General features: G+C 43.6%; 1 protein-coding gene across 7 annotated transcripts in view; it reads right to left on the bottom strand.

Annotated features, from left to right (window-relative positions):
* The window catches only part of FUT8 (fucosyltransferase 8), a 450,735-nt gene that overhangs the window by 397,895 nt on the left and 33,520 nt on the right, over positions 1 to 19,320 (bottom strand). For 2 of the 7 annotated variants that reach the window (XM_054665671.2, XM_054665670.2), the window contains exon 1: positions 3,894 to 4,029. The exons of 1 other annotated variant lie outside the window; for it this stretch is intronic. The gene's annotated coding sequence lies outside the window, so the exon portion shown is untranslated. Of the gene's footprint in view, positions 1 to 3,841; positions 4,288 to 19,320 lie in introns of those variants that run through there. 4 more of the 7 variants (XM_063792663.1, XM_063792664.1, XM_063792666.1 and 1 more) reach the window with 4 other exon arrangements.

Genomic DNA, 19,320 nt, shown 5'->3' with positions numbered 1-19,320 from the left:
AAAAAAAAAAAAAAAAAAAGACAGATTTCTGTAATATAATAGAAAGATCATATCAAATATACACCCTGATATGCTTTGGCTCTGTGTCCCCACCCAAATCAAATGCTGAATTGTAATTCCCATCACTGGGAGAGGGACCTAGTGGGAGGTGATTGGATCATGGCAGTGGATTTCCCCCATGCTGTTCTCGCGATAGTGAGTGAACTCTCACAAGATCTGATGTTTTAAAAGTGTGTGGCACGTCCCCCCTCGCTCATTAGCTCTCTCTTGCTCCACTATGGAAAGATGTGCTTTGCTTCCTCTTCACCTTCTGCCATAATTTTAAGTTTCCCCAGGCCTCCCAGTCATGCTTCCTGTTAAGCCTGTGGAACTGTGAGTCAAATCTCTTTTCTTCATAAATAACCCAGTGTATGATAAAGCTATCATGATACAATGAGATAAACAAATATTTTTCTTTTTCTTTTCTTTTTTTTCTTTTGAGACAAAGTCTTGCTATCACCCAGGCTGGAGTGCAGTGGCGCGATCTCAGCTCACTGAAACTTCCACCTCCCAGGTTCAAGTGATTCTCCTGCTCCCAAGTAGCTGGGATTATGGGCATACAACACCACTCCCGGCTAATCTCTCTATTTTTAGTAGAGACGGGGTTTCTCCATGTTGACCAGACTGGTCTCGAACTCCTGACCTCAGGTGATCTGCCCGCCTCGGCCTCCCAAAGTGCTGGGATTACAGGCATGAGCCACCATGGCTGGCCAAATATTTTTCAATAAATGGTGGATGGATAACTGACCAGCAGTTTAAGAGGGAAGGGAAAAATTGAGATCCACACCTTATATATTAAAATTAATTTTGTTTGATTTCAAGTCTTAAAAACATTTAATACTGTGAAGTTCAGAAGAAAATAGGATTGAAAATTTGTCAAAACAAATTTTCAGTGGGAAGATGACTCTATAATTATAAGCAATACTAATTGCTTATAGTATAAGCAATAGTATATTGCTTCTAGTATAGCAATATAGTATACTACACAGAAAATATTAAAGTACTTAACTACATAAAAAATTTTTTAGGCTGGGCACGGTGGCTAACGCCTGTAATCCCAGCACTCTGGGAGGCCGAGGCGGGCGGATGACGAGATCAGGAGATCAAGACCATCCTGGCTAACACAGTGAAACTCCGTCTCTACTAAATACACAAAAAATTAGCCAGGCGAGGTGGCAGGCGCCTGTAGTCCCAGCTACTTGGGAGGCTGAGGCAGGAGAATGGCGTGAACCCAGGAGGCGGAGGTTGCAGTGAGCCGAGATCACACCACTGCACTCCAGCCTGGGTGACCGAGTGAGACTCTTGTCTCAAAAAAATAAAAAAATCTTTCTAAATAAATTTTATATGTAATACATCACCAGAATTAACAACAAACAACATACCAGGAGTTATATTTACAACAAGAACTATGTCAAGAACTCAGATAAGTTGATAAGAATCCCATTAAGATCTCAGCTGATAACTGAATAAAAACTAACAAAACAATTAACAAAAGAACAGGTATTAACACACACACAAAAGTAGTCAATTTTACTAATTATCAAAAAGAAGCAAATTAAAAGAAGCATGGTATTTTTTCACTAAATTAATTAAATTAACTTTATTAAATGAACTCCTTTACTAAATTAATCCCTACCAAATTAAAATGGAAATCCCTAAATCCAAACCCAGTAATATCAGGACCTGTATTCCTTGGGTAGTACCATAAATTGATGTAACCAATTAGGAAAGTAATTATAAGTCCTAAAAATATTTATGCCCTTTGACCTAATAAATCTCTTTGGAGAATGAATCGAGAGCAGAGCAGCAGAAGCCTAAAGCCATTGCCAAAACTCACAGTTTCATCCTTTCATGCTTTCCCTGAATTAGGCCTTCCCAGACCCTATGCCTGTGCTGTCCAATACAGTAGCCACTGTCCACATGCACCCCTCTTTCCTCCACAAGGTAATAAACTCCATAAGAGGTACCCTGTCAATCTTGTTTCCTGCAGAATACTAGATCTTAGAACAGTGCCTGGCACACAGTAGGCGTCAACAAATACTTAGTGAATGAATTTATGAATGAATGTCAAGCTATTCCACCAATCCTCCCCAAATACGCTTTGAGCTTTCTTGTCTCCAAGAAAGTCTTGCCTCAAAGTGTTTGTTTTTGCCCTCTTCTAACCAGAATCTTTATTGCTTATCTAAAACGATGTACTTTGAGCTTCAAGTAGAAACTGCCCAACTCAAAAGCATTTCATGATAAGATTTTTTTTTTTAATCTTACAAAAGAAATTCAGGGCCGGCACGGTGGCTCACGCCTGTAATCCCAGCACTTTGGGAGGCCGAGGTGGGCAGATCACGAGGTCAGGAGATGGAGACCATCCTGGCTAACATGGTGAAACCCCATCTCTACTAAAAATACAAAAAATTAGCTGGGCATGGGGGCAGGCGCCTGTAGACCCAGCTACTCGGGAGGCTGAGGCAGGAGAATGGCGTGAACCCGGGAGGCAGAGCTTGCAGTGAGCCAAGATCACACCACTGCACTCCAGCCTGGGCGACAGAGCAAGACTCTGTCTCAAAAAAAAAAAAAAAAAAAAAAAATTCAGAAGTTGTGCAGTTCCAGGGTTGGGTAATTCCATAGCTCAGCAATGTTCTCAAGGAACCATGCTTGTTCACCTTTTCTCTCTGCCACTCTGCAGCTGTTGCCTTTACCTTCCCCTTTATGTTTGCAAGATGGCAATAGCAGTTCAAGCTCTATGTCCTTAACAACATCTCAAGGCCAGAGTACCTTGCTTCCTTTTGAAGACTTAGAGATTTTCCCAGACGTCCCTTCTGCAGAGTTCCCTTTTATGTTCCATGGTCCAGAACTATAGCATATGCCCATTATTTTATTTTATTTTATTTTATTTTGAGACAGGGTCTCACTCTGTGGTCCAGGCTAGAGTGCAGTGGCTCAATCATGGCTCACTGCAGTGTCAAACACCTGAGCTCAAGCAATTCTCCCACCTCAGCCTCCTGAGTAGTTGGGACTAAAGGTACGCACCACCGCGCCCTGCTAATTTTATTTTTTATTTTTGTAGAGAGGAGGGCTCACTATATTGTCCAGGCTGGTCTCAAACTCCTGGACTCAAGCAATCCTCTCATCTTGGCTTCTCAAAGTATGGGAATTACAGATATGAGCCACCATGCCCAGGCCAGTACATTCCCATTCTTAAACCAGCCCATTTCTAAACCAGTTACTGGCAAGAGTAGAAAATTTTCATGTTTGGCCTAAAGAATCCAGATTCACCTTCCTTGGGCTGGCTGAGTTCCCCATCCCAGAGCTCCTGGTTGATATAACTGAAAGAAGTGGAACTAGGGTAGAAGGCTGCACTCCAGGAGATAAAATGGTCTCAAAATAAGCCCTTGAGACTTTTTATAAGTCACAAAATCCTACTAGTTTTTCAAAGTGCAGCTCAAATCTCGGGTCTTTCATTAATCTTTCCCTTATTATCTTAACCAGAAGCAGCCCATCCCTGCTATGAATTTAAAACCTTGAGTATCGGCCAAAAACACTGGAATCATTCCTGATTTCTCTCTTTATGTCATAAATCATAACCCTATATCTCATCTATCTTGTCTACTCTACCTTCATTATATATCAGAATCTAATCTCATCTCACCACCCTTAGTCTCTTCTCTCTGGTCCAAGCCACCATCATCTACATCTCATCCCGGATTATTGCAGCACCCTTCTCACTGGCCTCACGCTTCTCCTTGTGCACTCTTGGAGTCCATGCTCACAGAGTGATCCTTCCAAGGTGTGAGTCCAATCATGTCACTGCTCTACTCAAAGCCCTCCAATGGCTTCAAAACAAAATCTAAAGTCCTTACCACCACTTGCAGGGTCCTCAGTGATCCACTCTGTCACCTCTCTCATGTCCTCTCCTGCCCACGGTCTCCTGCTCACTGCTTTCCAGCTACACTGGCCTGCTTGTTCTTAGAACTCACCAAGCACACTCCTTCCTGAGAGCCTTCGTGCTTGCTGCTCGCCTTGCTTAGAAAATTCTTCACAGACTCAGATGACTCACTCCCTCCTTCTTCAGATTTTGACTCAAATGTCTCCTTACCAGAGAGGTCTTCTCTGATCTCCCATCTAAAAAACCACATTCTCTTAACCATGTCACTCTACCCTCCTTAATCTGCTTCATTTTCCTTCAAAGTACTTCCCAGAAGCTGGTGTATTATACATATTTATTTGCTGACACTCATCTTGGCCTCTCAAAGTAAGTCTTGTCTCATTAGAACATAAGATCTAGGGGGTGGGGGAATAGGGGAGGGATAGCATTAGGAGAAATACCTAACGTAGATGACGGGTTGATGGGTGCAGCAAACCACCATGGCATGTATGTATCTACGTAACAAAGCTGCATGTTGTGCACATTTATTCCAGAACCTAAATATATATATATACATATATACACATACATACGTGTGTTCCTTATACATATATATATATATATATAAGGAACATAAGATCCATAAAGCCAGGGGTTTTATCTGTTTTGCTCCCTGTTTTTTGAGACAGCCAAGTGTAAAGGGGTCCCCTGAGAAACTCCGACTGGCCTGCGCACTGGGAGAACAGGGTGGAGCTGCAGAAGTTCACACCCTTTGCAGCAGGAAGGAGCCTGGCCTCTCCTGATCCAGGGTAGTACATGGGATTCAATCAGTGGGGCAGGAAAAACCAGCAAGCAGGACTCTCACTTTGCTGAGAGTCCCTGTTTCCATTTATTTTCCTTTTTGCCCAATAAGTTCCATTTTTCTCACCCTTCAAAGTGTCTGCAAGCCTAATCTCTCATGGCTGTGTGACAAGAATCCGGCTTTTAGTTGAACTAAGGAGAAAGTCCTATAACACTTTAGCCACAGAGCTTACAACAAAACATAATTAGTGCTCCATATATATTTGTTCAATACTTATGTATTCCCTTAACGTTTGTTATCTGTTGGGCATGGTCTCTAGCTGCTATCTTTACACACATCCTGTCTCTTCAATGGGAACATACGACTCTTAAAGGCCAGAGCTGAGTCTTAAAGCTCAAGGCCTTAACATAAAGAGGCCACTCCAAAGTGTATGTTGTTGACATTTGGAGGGAGGATACATTGGGGCAGTAACAGCTGTTGTTATGTTACCTACCCGCTCTTGGCAGGGCCCTGAGAAGCTGAGGTATGAGACACAACAGCATATTTAGGAGAGAGATGCCGCCTTGCTCCTTGAACAGGAGGAGCAAGGCGGCATCTCTCTGATACTAAAAGGAGAATACGGGAGCACCTTTCCTACCTACATTTCCCCTGGAACTAGTCTTTCCACTTGCAAGTTTGTTTACAATTCCACGTTCTTTGCAACTGAATGGGGCCTCACCCTCATTAATTGGTGGCAAAGGTCACTCCTTAACAGATGCTAAACAGAAGCAGAGCAAAGTTAAGGGTGGCTAAGGTCACACAGAGTTGTTGCTCAAATTTAGGAAGGAAACCCACCTAGTGTGAGATGGGGCCCCAGGAGGGGCATCTGAGCCCCAAGAGAGCAGCTCTCTTTAGCCCCTGCTCTAGTTTCTTTGCAGTTCTCCTAAAGAAGTTCAGCAGCAAGGCCATTTACCAGACACAAGGGAATCAGGCCACTTTCAAATGTTGATAGCATTACGCTTGCCAGAGGAGAAAGGGACAAGTGAGGAGACTGAAGACAGTGCTTTCAAGAAAAAGAAGAAAAAGATATTGAATGTGCACTCGCTAAGCCAAAAAAGCAAATGCCAGGAAGAACCGTGAGCCTTGTTTGAAGCCAAGTCTGCGCAGAAGAGTCCCAGGTGTAGGGAAGGAGGAGCTGAGGTGGTCTGAGGACGCACAGCAAATGCCCTGGGGGGTGGGGCGGGAGGAGAGAACATATTTTAAGCAACCTTAAAAGACTCGTTTTAGCATTCCGCAGGAAATGAAAAGCAGATGTGTTGGTTTGGAACTTGTTTACATATTTGGCCTCTGAGAAGCTTCCAGGACAGTTAGGACTGGAGAGAAGGGGTATTTTAGGCAAATGCTAGAGTCTCCACTTGGAGAGATGGGGCCCTTCTTCATTGGCTCACCTTCTTCTTGAGAAGCAAGCATTTAGGCTGAAAGACCGTCATTGTCCCTAAGACAGGTCTGGCTAGAATAAACCAGGATTTGATGTACAGAACTGGTCTCCTTGTACCTTCTTACAGAAACTAAGGGTTGTTGCACCTCCTCTCTTGCTTTCAAGTCACACCCACTGGGCAGAGAAGTGAAATCAGAGGCCTGGACATTGGGAGGATGATGGGATGGTTCACACCAAAGGTCCTGAGATTTGCAGAAGGCTTGTTAGAATACAGATTACTGGGTCTCACCAGCTCAGCCGAGCTAAGATGAGGCCAGTGGCTACACACTGGAATCATCTGTAGATTAAAATAGACTGATAGCTGAGCCCTGTTCCCACAGATTCTGATATTAATTGGTCTGGGGTGTGGCTTAGGCATTTTTAAAAAATTATTTTTAATATATAATAGAGAGGGGGTCTTACCATGTTGCCTAGCTGGTCTCAAACTCCTGGCCTCAAGCAGTCCTCCTGACTCAGCCTCCCAAAGAGCTGGGATTATAGGCGTGAGCAACCATGCCCAGCTGACTTGGGCATTGTTTAAAGCTCTCCAGATAGTTATAAGGTATAGCCAAGGTTGAGAACCGTTGAACTATTTATCTTTTACCTGCTCTCATCATTCCATCCCTAGATTAACTTCAATTTACCTTCATAACATGTTCACAAGGTGGTTAGGACCACAGGAGACCGTGGGATCTAAATTAGGCATAAACCTGGATTTAGAGAAGAGGCTAAAAGAATATTGCTCTCAGAGACATCAACTATCAAAAAATCTATGTAAATGCAGGCAATTCCCCTTTTTTGTAATATGTCCAGGAAATGGCGCTCCTTAAAAGATATTTTTTAGTTGCTGCTAAGGGACAGGAAAAGTAGCAATCTTTAACACTTATTGAGCATTTATTATGTGCCAAGTACTCTTCCAAGTGCTTTCATTTTAAATTAATTTAATTTCCACAACAGCTCAATGATGTTGGAGTTGTTATTTTCCCCATTTAGCAAATGAGGAAACTGAGATACTAGGAGATGAACTAATTTGTCCAAAATCACACAATTAGTCAGTGGTAGAGCTGGCTTTCAAATTTTGGTGTGCCTCTGAATTACGGAGACTACGGAGACTCCGTTGAGAAAGAAAAATAGTTCAGATCAGTCTGAGCTATGTGAAGTACACAAAATTTATCAAGCCTGGAGAGACAGGAGTATGGGACTTCAGTCACATCTCTGCGCCCATGTCCAGGGCAACTGTGTAAAGGCATTTTGTTCCTGCTTAACTGCCTTACCCATTATCTTCATGTTGGAATTTGTGATGCAAAGAATAACACATACCCAATCAATAGCTTATGTTATTTTAGTATAAATTCTTGGTAAACAATTTAGGAGCTGCCTCTTCTTTATTCCTTAAAAATCCTCTTGTAGCTATTTCTAATCAGAGTGTGGGTTTAGGGCAACTTGAATCTATGCTCTTGGGTGGCCACCCTCAAGCTCTGAGCTTGAATAAACTTGAAGCCATCCTCACCATGTTAACAAGAATTCTGGACAGAAATATAGTTATGATTAAGCATTAATTAGGCTGCACTGTGGCTCACTTCCTTGTAACAACAGGAAGTGAAAGTTATGGAGTACTAGATCCTGACCACTTGCATCCTCATTGTTCCTACAGATAGTATTTCTGTCTGAGGTTAGAATCATCAGGCCTCTGATTAAGATAGATAGAATCTCTGACATTAGAATCATAAGGCTTTTGTTTAAGAATTGCTTAAGATGTTTTTCAGATCCCAAATTTGAGCTGATGCCAACAAGTTTGAAGACCCCCAGAGGAGAGCAGAATCAGCACGAGAATATAGTTTCTTCATCTCCCTGTTCTATGACTTCATCCTACACCCTTGGGCCAAGCAAAGATCTCCACACTTCGGCCCACTCCAAAATCACTAAAAATTCTAGACCCAAATTCCTTGGAGAGGCTGATTTGAGGTTTCCTCCCATCACATTCAGCTGCCCTACAATTAAACCTCTTTCTCTCTTGCAACTAGGTGTTTCAGCGTATTGACTTGCTGTGCACATTGGGCAATGAAACGATTATGGTTACAAACTCTATATTTAATCATCTCTTCAGAATCTCATTTAGGTTGTGAACCCCAAATATCTGAGACAGGTCTCAGTCAATTTAGAAAGTTTATTTTTTCAAGGTTAAGGATGCACCCGTGACACAGCCTCAGGAAGTCCCATGACATGTGCCCAAGGTGGTCGGGGCACAGCTTGGTTTCATACATTTTAGAAAGACACAAGACGTCAATCAATATATGTAAGATGTACATTGGTTCAATCAGAAAGGTGGGACAACTTGAAGCAGGGAGGGGGCCTCCAGGTCATAGATAGACAAACATTCTTTTGAGTTTCCAATTAACCTTTCCAAAAGAAGCAATCAGATATGCATTTATCTCAGTGAGCAGAGGGATGACTTTGCGTTCTGTTTGTCCTTTGTCCAAAAGGAATTTCCTTGTAGACAAATTGTGAGGTAGGTATATAGCTTTTTTATCTTAGTAGCTATCTCCTTTAAGGAATAGAATGGGAGGCATGTTTGCCCTAAGCAGCTCCCAGCTTGACTTTTCTCTTTGGGGGGGTCCAAAGATTTATTTTCCTTTCACAAGGTTGACACTGTTCAAAATACTAATGACCAGGCTCTAACCGAGACCAACTGGATCAGGATCTCCTGGAGTGGATCTTTATCAAAATTATTATTATTATTATTATTATTAGTATTAGTATTGAGATGGAGGCTCACTCTGTCACCCAGGCTGGAGCGCAGTGGCGTGATCTCAGCTCACTGCAACCCTCCACCTCTTGGGTTCAAGCGATTGTCCTGCCTCAGCCTCCTGAGTAGCTGGGATGACAGGCACGCACCACCACACCCGGCTAATTTTTGTATTTTAGTGGAGACGGGGTTTCACCATGTTGGCCAAGCTGGTCTCAAACTCCTGACCTCAAGTGATCAACCCGCCTTGGCCTCCCAAAGTGCTGGGATTACAGGCGAGAGCCTGGCATATCAAAATTATTTTTAACAAATCTCCTAGAGAGTTAGTTGTTGAACAAGATATGAGGCCACTGTTGGGGGTTATTTATTTATTTAGAGACAAGATCCCTCTGTTACCCAGGCTGGATTGTAGTGGCACTGTCATGGCTCACTGCAGCCTCAACTTCCTGGGCTCAAGCGATCCTTCTGCCACAGCCTCCCAAGTAGCTAGGACTACATGTACACACCACCATGCCCAGCTGATTTTTTTGTTTTTTGTAGAGACAGAGTCTCACCATGTTGCCCAGACTGGTCTAGAACTCCTGGCCTCAAGTGATTCTCCTGCCTTGGCCTCCCAAATTTCTGGGATTACAGGCTTGAGCCACTGTGCTCAGCCTCACTGTTGGGGTTTAAAATGAAGACTTTGGAATCAGGTTATCCTAGGTTCATTATTTTGCCACCACTTACAACTGGAATCTTTTAACAAATTCCCCATTCTCCCTTTGAATTTTCATTTCCTCATCTGCGTTGGAATGATTATACTTAGTTCTTGAGATTGTTCTGAAGATTACATGGGTTTAAGGTACTTAGCATAAAAATAGAGGCAGGAACATTGCAACTCTAGAAGGTATTTTGAGACATTAAACAGGTCCTCCCTTCTACCACCAACAAAACACACTTCACCACATTCTACTGCTCTGCAGACCCAGGCATGCCCTGCCCTAGGGAAAAGTGAGGTTATCATAGCCGGAATGCCAAGAAAAAGAAAGTCAGTGGTTAACTTTTGAGATTCAAATGAGATTGCTGAACACAAGACTTAGATTTGAGAGAAAATACTTTTTGAGCATTCAGGAACTCTTTGGCCCTAAATCGTTATTTTGAACCAAATAAGAACGGTCTGAAAGAACTCTCCCCACTCCTCCATGCAAGATTACCAGCCCCTAGATACTTTCGTAGGGTTATCTAGACTGGAGAGATGTGTGGTCTCCAAGGAAGGCCCCTATCATCTTCCCAGGGTGAATTATTTTAGCAGAGAGGGAACTCTGGCTGGCAAGTAGAACACAAGATAAGCCTTGAGGAAACTAAGAATAGAGGAAACTTGTGTCTACTTCCTATCTAGGGAGGGCAGCTGACCCCACAGATTTGCTTATGCTACAGTGATATGGGGTCAACAGAGCACAGATGGTTGTTCGGGTGATGGGGGAGAGAGCTCAGTGACAGCCTTGTTTCTGGCTGTGGTAGCTGTGGGAAAGTAGCTGGACTGCCCCACTGTCATGCCGAGAAGTGCTCAGAGGTGAGCTGAGAGGGAGAGTTGGCAGCTCAAAGTGGTCATGCCATGGAGAAACAATGATGGATGGCAGTGCAAACCAAAAATTCTAAGCCCCCAGCCACCTGAATGGACCTCCTCATCTCAGCAAAGGACATTCCAATGTTAACCTGAAAAGTTAGTTCAGGCCATGATGGGAAGGGGGGGTCAGACATGCTTCATCATACCTTCCTCTCTTTGGGTATTCAGGAAAAGCTGACCAGCATTAACATCAGCACAGACCTTAAGACTTGTTAACAGACTAAGTCTGACAAACATTTACAGTCTATTCTCTCTGAAGTCTGCTTCCTGGAGGCCTCGCCTGCATGACAAAATCTTGGTCTCTACAACCCCTTATCTTAACCCAGGCATTCTTTTTTCTGAGACAGGGTCTCGCTCTGTCACCCAGTCTGGAGTACAGTGGCGCAGTCTCACTCACTGCAACCTCTGCTTCCTGGGCTCAAGCAATTCTCCTGCCTCCACTTCCCGAGTAGCTGGGATTGCAGGCGTGAGCCACCACCCCAGCTCATTTTTGTATTTTTTGTAGAGATGGCATTTCATCATGTTGCCCGGGCTGGTCTTGAACTCCTGAGCTCAAGTGATCTGCTCACCTCAGCCTCCCACAGTGCTGGGATTACAGGCATGAGCCACTGCACCTGGCCCAGACATTCCTTTCTATTGATAATAACTCTTTCAACCAATTGCCAATCAGAAAATCTTTGAATCTGCCTATGACCTAGAAGCCCCTGCTTCTGGTTGTCCTTTCTGAACCAAACCAATGTACATCTTACAGGTATTGATTGATATCTTATGTCTCCCTAAGGTGTATAAAACCAAGCTGTAGCCTGACCACCTTGGGAACATGTTGTCAGGAACATCTCCTGAGGGCTGTGTCATGGGCCATTGGCCACTCATATTTGGCTCAGAATAAATTTCTTCAAATAGTTTACAGAGTTTGACCCTTTGTCAATAGCAGCATGAGCTGAGCAAACTAGATGGGCATACAGCTGCTTTAGAGGACAACACGGGGCTATGCTAGTATCTCTGGATGCCCAGGGATGAGCTGTTCCCCATCTCTGGAGCTACCAACTCCGAGCACATGGTGTTACAAGGGTTCCCCCTTCCCACTCTCCTACAATTGAGATTCCAGCTAAAGGAGATCAAGGGAGAGAGGATGAGTATGAATGAATGAATTTCCTACTGGATTAATTTTTCTGCATTACACAGAATGAGAGTCTAAGATCAAAATTGTGTTCTGTTTTAGAAAATCACAGATGTATCCGTACATATCTAAAACTATCTCATAAAATTAATGCCTGCTAATCATTAGAACTATCAAGCTTCCCAAAACTCAGCAAGATGAGCAAGACGTAGTATGGCTCCCTAAAAAGTAGCACAACAATCAATACGAAATAGATTGAATCAGCAGATATCTTTAAAATGGCAGTGTGTTTACAAGGAGTTTTGAGTGACATAAAAACATTGAAAATTAAATATTGAGGACGGGCGCAGGCTCATGCCTATAATCCCAGCACTTTGGGAGGCCAAGGCGGGCAGGGGTCAGGGGTTTGAGACCAGCCTGGCCAACATGGTGAAACCCCGTCTCCACTAAAAATACAAAATTAGCCAGGCATGGTGATTGGTGCCTGTAATCCCAGGTACTCGGTAGGCTGAGGCAGGAGAATTGCTTTAACCTAGGAGACAGAGTTTGCAGTAAGCAGAGATGGAACCACTGTACTCCAGCCTGGGTGACAGAGTGAGACTCCGTCTCAAAAAATAATAATAATACAAATAAATAAACATTGAAAAAGGGGAGTGGAAGCCCAGCATTATTGCAACACTGTCTAGGGAAGAAAGACACTGTGTCTGTTAGACTGGATTGTTATTCTAGGTTCTGAGTGGTGTCCCTGCAGTCAAACATCCAGAGTTCCTATGTTCTACTGTGGCCTGGATGCATAGCCCATGAAGCTACTCAACGTGCTTCACTACAATTTGAAATTCACCGATGACAAACTTGGTTTTCCAAACACCTAAAGGAGAGAGGTGCAAATAGTAGGCACAAAGGCTCTGCTATGTTGAAACGTGTGCCCTGCCCTGTAAACCCACACATTGGGGTTCTGGTTTACAAATAAGTCTCTGGTGAGTTAATTAATGGATGCCTCCTAGATAGGGTTGTCAGATTTAGCAAATAAAAATACAAATATTGGGGCCAAGCGCAGTGGTTCATGCCTGTAATACTAGCACTTTGGAAGGCTGAATTGGAAGAATCACTTGAGGCCAGGAGTTCTGGACCAGCCTGGACAACATAGTGAGACCCTGTCTCTACAAAAAATTTTTAAAATTAGCAGCTGGGCATGGTGGCACATACATGCAGTCTTAGCTGTTTGGGAGGCTGAGGCAGAAGGATCTGCTAATCCCAGGAGTTCTAAGGGTTGCAGTGAGCGGCAATCGCAGAACTGCACTCCAGCCTGGGTGACAAAGAGAGACTCTGTCTCTAAAACAAAACAAATATCACATGGGATACACTTATACTAAAAATTATTCATTGTTTATCTAAGATTCAAATTTTACTGGGCACCCTGTATTTTTCTGTCAACCCTACCAGAGCCTGCCCACTGCCAGGTATACTAATAAAATGGAGATCCTACATCTGGAAGGCTGAGGACCAGTCCTGGCCCCAAGACCACCCTCACCAACATAATGCTGCTCTCAGGGAGCCCACCTAAGTAACCAGCCCAAGGTTAGGTTAGGTTAGGTTTAGACTTACACACACACACACAAACACACACACACACACACACACTGCCTCTCTCTCTCCCCCTCTCTCCTCTCTCTCTCTCTCCTTTTCTCTTCTCTCTTCCTTTTATAAGTATTTTTTTATTAAAAATCTTTTTTTTTGTTTGTTTTTTTGAGACGGAGTTTCGCTCTTGCTGCCAGGCTGGAGTGCAATGGCGCGATCTCGGCTCACTGCAACCTCCGCCTCCCAGGTTCAAGCGATTACCCTGCCTCAGCCTCCTGAGTAGCTGGGATTTCAGGCATGCACCACCACACCCGGCTAATTTTGTATTTTTAGTAGAGACGGGGTTTCTCCATGTTGGTCAGGCTGGTCTTGAACTCCCAACCTCAGGTGATCTGCCGGCCTCGGCCTCCCAAAGGGCTGGGATTACAGGCATGAACCACCACACCTGGCCAAAAATCATTTTTAGCCGACACACACAACAGAACATATTTATGGGACACATAGTGATATTTCAATACACATAATATATAGTGATCATCAGATCAGGGTAAATAGCATATCCATCATCTTGAACATTTATCTTTTTTGGTTTAGAGACAGGGTACTGCTCTGTTGCCCAGGCTGGAGTGCAGTGGCTTGATCATAGTTCATAGTTCACTATAACCTCAAACTCCTGGACTTAAGCAATCCGCCTGCCTCGGCCTCCAGAGTAGCTAGGACTATATGCATTCACCACAACCTGGCTAATCAAACATTTATCATTTATTTGTGTTGGGAACATTCAATATCCTCTTTGAGTTATTTGAAACTATATAATATACTACTGTTAACTATAGTCATCCTACAGTGCTTTAGAACACTAGAATTTATTCCAACTTATTCCTCCTATCTAGCTGTAATTTTGTATCCTTTACAAATCTCTTCCCATACCCACTTCCCGCTACCTTCCCAAGCCTCTAGTATCCTCTGTTCTACTTTTTACTTCCATAAGATCGACCTTTTTTAGTTTCCACATATGGGTGAGAACATGTGGTGTTTAACTTTCTGTTCAAGTTATCTGGCTTATTTCACTTAACACAATGTCCTCCATTCCATCCATGTTATTGCAAATGACAGGATTTTGTCCTTTTTATGGCTGAGTAGTATTTTATTGTGTATATATACCATATTTTCTTTACCAATTCGTCTGTTGTTGGACACCTGGGTTGACTCCCTATCTTGGCTATTGTGAATAGTACTGCAGTAAATATGGGGGTGCAGATGTCTCTTCAATATGTTGATTTCATACCCTTTTAGTATATACCCAGTAGGGGGATTGCTGGATCATATGGAAGTTTGATTTGTAGTTTTTTGAGGAAACGCCATACTGTTCTCCATAATGACTATGCCAGTTCGTGTTCCCACATAATAATCTTCATTCCTTCAAAGTTGATAATATATATGCCTGTTTATCTATAGACACACAGTATCGGGAGCTGAAGAATGAATAGTTCTAAGCCAGGCTTGTTGTTAGGTTGAAAAAAAACCCAACCAGCCAACCACCAATTTGGTTTTTCTCAAGCTGTCAGCTGAAGCAGAGAGAAGTAAAATGTTAAGTTGAGGGTGTTTTAAGGAACAAAGAAGATGCTATACTTGATCCCATATTCTCTTTATTTATACACAAAGTAAACAATCTCCCTTATTAAGCTTTCCAGGAATTTACCACCTGTTAATTCCAAGACCAAATTCACAACTTGGACAATACATGTATAAAATTGAAAGTCATTTATTGGTGGCATCCAAGGAGGTAATGAACATTATTAACAACATCTATTATGTTGTATGATTAGTTGCTTCCCTGCAGTAGCTAGTCAAATATGAATTCTTATTGTCTTTCAATAAAGAGAATTTCTATTCCTTTTTTTTTTTTTTTTTTTTTTTTGAGATGGAGTCTCGTTCTGTTGCCCAGGCTGGAGTGCAGTGGCGCAATCTCGGCTCACCGCAACCTCTGCCTCCGGGGTTCAAGCGATTCTCCTGCCTCAGCCTCCCGAGTAGCTGGGATTACAGGCAAGTGCCACCATGCCCGGGTAATTTTTGTATTTTTTTAGTAGCGAAGGGGTTTCACCCTGTTGGCCAGGCTGGTCTCAAACTCCTGACCTCAGGTGATCCGCCAGCCTTGGCCTCCTAAAGTGCTGGGATTACAGGCGTGAGCCACTGTGCTGGGCCAAGAATTTCTTTTCCTTTACCTGAGTCTCCTTTCTGATTTTTGCCTAAATCATAATCCTGGGCTTTACTATCCATTACATCCTGAGATCCTTAGCCTTCAGATCACCTTATAGAAAAATCAGTTAATGTAACTGTGTAGGGCCACCTCATTTGTTGTACCTAGGGAAAATTAAGTTAGGAGGATCACCACAGAATAAACAGGGGAGCAGGTTTGGCCTGTGATTCAGTGAGCAAAAAAGATCTCCTTGCTCTTTTCCCAAGCCAGCTCTCCTCTCTTTCTCAGCACTAACATATTATAGGATGTCAGTATCTTTTTTTTTTTTTTTTTTTTTTTTTGAGACAGAGTATCGCTGTGTTGCCCAGGCTGAAGTGCAGTGATGCGAACAGGGCTCACTGCAGCCTCAACCTCCTGGGCTCAAGCAATCCTCCTGCCTCGATCTCCTGAGTAGCTGGGACTGGAGGCGCACACCACCATGCCAGGCTAATTTTTTAATTTTTTTGTTTTTGTTTTTGAGACAGTGTCTTGCTGTGTCACCCAGGCTGGAGTTCTCAAACGATTCTCCTGCCTCAGCCATCCAAACAGCTGGGACTACAGGTGCCTGCCACCATGCCCAGCTAATTTTTGTATTTTTAGTAGAGATGGGGTTTCACCATGTTGGCCAGGCTGGTCTCGAACTCCTGACCAAAAGTGATCTGCCTGCTTTGGTCTCCCAAAGTGCTGGGATTACAGGTGTGAGCCACCGTGCCTGGCTTAGGATGTCAGTATCTTACAGTTGACTGTGGCTTCCCTTTATCTTCTTCTAAAGAGGTTTCTGCCCTCTCTAGAGAGACAATATTGATTCCTTATCCCCAGATCAGATGGAGTTAAGTTCATGCTACTTGACTCCAGCCATCATCAACCTCTTCCATTCTAGACATAAAGTGCAATTTTTGCTAAGGAACTAAAGAGTCTCTCTGGTAAAGTGTGATTTAGGTCATTCTTCTAGATTCGGGTTTTAATTCACGGCTGGCATTTCCGAAGTAGTTTGGGGTGAGCATCTGAAATAAATGAGTCATCTCGGTCCTTCTATTTCTTCTATTTCCCATTATTTTCCAACTTAAACATCTAGGGACTAAAGATTAATTTATCCTCCCAGTGCTGGCAACAGGCAAGTCATTCTGTAATATATATTGGGAAATTAATGGACTTCCATTAGGGGAGAAGTAAACAAAAGTTGATAATATATATGCCTGTTTATCTATAGACACACAGTATCGGGAGCTGAAGAATGAATAGTTCTAAGCCAGGCTTGTTGTTAGGTTGAAAAAAAACCCAACCAGCCAACCACCAATTTGGTTTTTCTCAAGCTGTCAGCTGAAGCAGAGAGAAGTAAAATGTTAAGTTGAGGGTGTTTTAAGGAACAAAGAAGATGCTATACTTGTTCCCATATTCTCCACCAAGTCAACCCTCCTTATGTGGCAGGGAGAGCTGCACTCAGACCCCGGATGCCTAGGGAGAAACTGGGAGGAATTTTTGCTCCCATCGCAAGTAGGATCTGGTGGTTTGGTGAAATCCATGTGGTTAGGAAACCTCAGATTAATCACCTGAGTTGTTTGGGAGACAGGTTGCTAGAGGCCAGAGGTACTCAGAGGCAAAAGGACACTGAGGTTTATAAAGGCTCCTTCCATGGTGGACACTTGACAGCAGACACAGCAACCTACGATATCAGCCTCAGCGTTTACTCTTCCCCTACTCCAGAGTACAAAATATCTCCCTAGGTATTGAGCAAAAACACTGCGAGAACCATTCAACCTACTTCTGTATAAATGTAGTCCTCATACTACATTAGACATTTTTTTTTTTTTTTGAGACGCAGTCTGGCTCTATTGTCCAGGCTGGAGTACAGTGGCGTGATCTTGGCTCACTGCAACCTCCGCCTTTCGGGATCAAGCGATTCTCCTGCCTCAGCCTCCGGAGTAGCTGGAATTACAGGCATGCACCACCGTGCCCGGCTAATTTTGTATTTTTAGTAGAGACGGGGTTTCGCCATGTTGGTCAGGCTGGTCTCGAACTCCTGACCTCGTGATCATCCCGCCTCGGTCCCCAAAGTGCTGGGATTACAGGTGTGAGCCACTACACCCGGCCGACATAAGACGTTTTGTTGGCTTACATTAGTACAGCACTCTAGAGTTTGTAAAGTGCACTCAGATCCATGGTCTTAATTGATCCAGTTGCACACAAACCTTATCATGATGTTCTGATTGTGAGCCATCAGTAAATAGTGGCGGTACTGAAGTTCTCCAGAACATGTCTCAGTCAGGGAAACCCTTCAATATGGTCTTACAAAGAAATATTAGTTTATTTGATAACTGAAAAGACAGAGGGTCTTGCTCTGTCACCCAGGCTGGAGTGCAGTGGCTTGATCATGGCTCACTGCAGCCTTGAGCTCCTGGGCTCAAGTGATCCTTCCACCTCAGCTTTCTGGGTAGTTGGGACTAGAGGCACACACCACCACACCCAGCTAGTTTTAAAAATTTTTTTTTGTAGAGGTGGGGTCTTGCTATATTTCCCAGGTTGGTCTTGAAGTCCTGGCCTCAAGTAATCCTCCTGCCTTGGCCTCTCAAAGCACTGGGATTACAAGTGTGAGCCACTGCACCTAGCCATAAGATATATTTAAGACAAAAGCTAATTGGTGTTGGCAGGTAAAACTCAAGAAAGGTGCAGGTATCCAGGTCCTCTTCTCTCCCTGGATCCTGTAGACAGTTGGGCTTTTTGGGGTGCAGCTGGATGCACCATCAATCATCTGAGGAGGGAGCCCTGGTACCTCTTCCTTTTCATAGGTCAACCTGAGAGGGTCTTTGCTGTGGTGGGAAAGTATTTCAGGGTTCAGACACTGATCAGCATGAGCATAGGGGCCCATGGCTTAAGGAAGTGCTATGAAATGCCCAGCTAGTGTCTTCAGATCTCCTGGTACCATAGGAAGTTGAAGTTGGGCACAGCCAGCCTCTCCTCTTGGGGAAACAGTAAGGTAGCCCATTGCCAGGCAAACCCAAAAGGAGCTCTTAGGACCATTCATTGGATATTCCTATTTGTCACACCACACTTTCTACCCATATCCCCCAAACTTAGCTAGTACTTAGAACATAAAAAGTACTCCAAAAATAACTACAGCTGCCATTAATTGAGGGCCTATTGTGTGCAAGTGACTTGGCATATTTTATCACTAGTTCTCACAATGACTGTGCAAGATAGGTATTATTAGCTCTATTTTATAGATGAGGAAACAGAAGCTAGAGAAGGCTAAGTGACTTGCTTAGTAATATGCAAGTCACATAGAGCTAGTAAATGGTGGAGCTGAAATATGAACCCATATCTCTGTGACTCCTTTTACCCCCAGGCTATGTAGCCTGTCACTGTGAACATAGTCTCTCTCCTCTCCTCCCCACTGGCCCCCGTACATGTGTGTGTCTGTCTGTCTCCAGCTCGACCTCTCCCTGTCCTGCTGTCTCTGTTTCTCTCTCATCTGTGGGTAGGTTCCCACCACTTCCTTTCCTGAAGTCCATGCCTTGCGTGCCTGCCTACTGAAATGTGCTTCACCAGTGAGGCCTCCTGACCCTTCTGCATTGTCACAAGCTGGCCTGGATGATTTTTCTCACCTCACCCAGTCTAGTTTGCTCTCTACCTTCCAAGCCCAGCAGGTACTTGAAAAGTAGTGGTCATCTGCTGTTAGTAAAAGCTCCAAGTAAGAAAAATGTAAGCTAAACTAGGAGCAGAACAAAAAGGAAGTTAAGAGATAAGAACCAAACCTGGTTTCTTGGCAGGGCCCTTAGGGAAAGAATGACCCAAGGTCAGTCAAACCTGCACCCTAAAGCAGGAAGGGCCTCTGGCCTTTTCACTCAGCAAGATGCTCAGGGGACAACCCAGAACAT

Source organism: Pan troglodytes, chromosome 15 (assembly GCF_028858775.2).
Source record: "Pan troglodytes isolate AG18354 chromosome 15, NHGRI_mPanTro3-v2.0_pri, whole genome shotgun sequence".
NCBI classification, from domain to species: Eukaryota; Metazoa; Chordata; class Mammalia; order Primates; family Hominidae; genus Pan; species Pan troglodytes.
Note: the sequence above shows the minus strand (reverse complement) of the source record. Positions and strands in the feature narration are given on the sequence as shown.